Source organism: Oratosquilla oratoria, chromosome 24 (assembly GCF_046742065.1).
Source record: "Oratosquilla oratoria isolate Oo_2021 chromosome 24, ASM4674206v1, whole genome shotgun sequence".
Classification (NCBI taxonomy): Eukaryota; Metazoa; Arthropoda; class Malacostraca; order Stomatopoda; family Squillidae; genus Oratosquilla; species Oratosquilla oratoria.
This window is the reverse complement of record NC_134800.1, coordinates 53,812,649-53,815,148: the sequence shown is the minus strand read 5'-3', so window position 1 is coordinate 53,815,148 and position 2,500 is coordinate 53,812,649. Positions and strand designations below refer to the sequence as shown.

General features: G+C 36.6%; 1 protein-coding gene across 2 annotated transcripts in view; it reads right to left on the bottom strand.

The window, feature by feature from the left end:
- Positions 1-2,500, bottom strand: part of LOC143038258 (uncharacterized) — a 9,763-nt gene that overhangs the window by 6,467 nt on the left and 796 nt on the right. The gene's annotated exons all lie outside the window — the stretch shown is intronic.

The following is a 2,500-nucleotide window of genomic DNA, read 5'->3' as shown; positions in this document are numbered from 1 at the left end:
CTCTATATGGAAAATTGTATTTCTTCACACATTTTAGACATGCAGTCTTAATTTGTTCTCATGACCTGCTAAAGCCCTCCTATCATCAATCAAGAAATATTTTATGTCAGTCTATCCCCTTTAGCTACCTGAATACTGTAATCATGTCACCTCTTTTTCTTCGATCTTTCAGTGTTGGCAGACCCAGTGATTTTGGTCTCTCCTCACAAAATGGGAAAAATATAATGAAATAAAGTAAAACGAAATAAAGTGAGATATGATAAAATAAAATAAAAATAAGATAAGATAAAGTAAAATAGAATAAATAAACAAGTGAATGAATGAATAAATAAATAGATAAATAAACAAATAAAAAGTAAATAGATAATACATAAATAGGTAAATAGACAAACAAATAAATATACCAATGCATAAATATATATAAATATATATATATATATATATATATATACATATATATATATTTCAACATTAGTATTATTATGTGTATATCAAAGCGAATTTAAAAACATTCGAATTGTATTATATTCGAATGCCTCAGTCGGCGGTTCCTACATACCTTTTGGCTACCTCCCTTACACGGAAGGTAGCCAAAGGCATAGAAACCACTCCCACCCATTCCATCCCCTACATACTCCACTCCCTCTACCCTCTTTCCTCCGTCTTATCTTGGCACCTCCTGGATGACGGGTCGTACCTGCATCTTGTCCACTGCCCATTTGTTCACTTCGAAGGCTCCTACTAATCATTATTCATGACGCAGGCAAAACTATTTGTACCAATTTCCAGATTGGATCTATATTTTGACAACTCGAGTCCATTATTCATCGTGTGGAAATGTCTAATTTTTGTTATCAATACCTTTTAAAATGTTAAATGCTTGTATTATATTTCCCTGATCCTTTTACTGTTATCATTATTGTCATCATCATTGACTTGATTATCGTCCTCGTCATCATTGTCATGATCATTGTCATTGTATTCATCATTGTTATTGTCATCGTCATAATTATCATCATTTATTATTATCATCATCATCATCATCACCATTATTATCATTATCATTATTATCATCATCATCACCATTATTATCATTATTATCATCATCAATATTATCATTATCATCATCATCATCATCATCATCATCATCATCATCATCACTATTATCATTTTTCTCAGATTCAGTCTAAATGAGTTTTCGTATGTCATGTTGCCTTTGCCATCTTCAGGAGCAACAGCGATAATGACGGGTGTCGATGTCATTACTGTTCAACTTTTTTTTATTATGATAAAAAAGAAGAAAAAATAGAAATCGCCATATAAATTTCAAGGGATCAGAATAAATGTGTGTGTGTGTGTATGTGTGTCATTCACCATGGTCTTGGATCACGTGTTGAACTAGTGATCGACAGCTATTTCCCTTACGGAAGAGAGCTTAGAGCTCATTTATGACTGATCTATGGGTAATACTGTGACCTTACACGCACACACACACAACTCACCGCCCACAGGAGTTGGAGTAACGACTCGCAGCGCAGTGATACTGAAATCGTTTTAGCCCTGGGCGGGATTCGAACCCAGACCGCCGTAGTGGCAGGCGAGAACTCTAACCATTGCACCACGAGTGTGCGTGTGTGTGTGTGTGTGTGTGTGTGTGTGTGTGTGTGTGTGTGTGTGTGTGTGTGTGTGTGTGTGTGTGTGTGTGTGTGTGTGTGTGTGTGTGTGTGTGTGTGTGTGTGTTTCAGCGTATTATCTAGAAGGCGTGTTTTTACATGAGGATCTGAGTAACTGATGATGCGTCGGCACAAGAGAAGCAGGACCTGTCAAGAGTGGTCAAGATTGATGTCTTTAGTTTGCGCCAGTTGGGATGATGAAGGTGGTGGTGGTGGTGGCAGCGGTGGAGATAGTAATGGTAGTGTTGGTGGTGGTGACAGTGGTGGAGATAGTAAAGGTAGTGTTGGTGGTATTGGTGGTGGTGATTGGGGGAGGGAAAATGTGAAGGTGAAGAGGCGTGTAAGAGTAGTGCCTCTTCCCAGGCTACAGCACTGTCTGGGAGCTTTTACAAAAAAACCGCTAACGATTTAACTTAATACTGGTCCTCACACTGTTATTTAGTGATGGAATCAATAGATCAGAGGACTTATTATACAAAACTGACAATATTTCATTTCACAGGATTCAGTATATTTCCCCCTCTTTTTCCAGAAGAATATAAACAAACATCCACATTATATACGACAATACGTATTCACGCTACGCTAACGTTTTCTTTTTATATGCACAGCTTTGGTCTGATCTGAAATGACAAATGTTCTTCATTTTTCAGAGGGGGAAAGAAAATTAGTTACAATACAGAGTTACACTACAGTGATTATGTTTGTATTTCAAAAGGACAAAAGAAGACAAAAATCTTCAACGATTTGTTTGAAATCTGTAACAAATATCCATGTCTAGTTGCGTTCAGGGGATTGTTAAATATGTTTAGTTTCATAGAAAATAC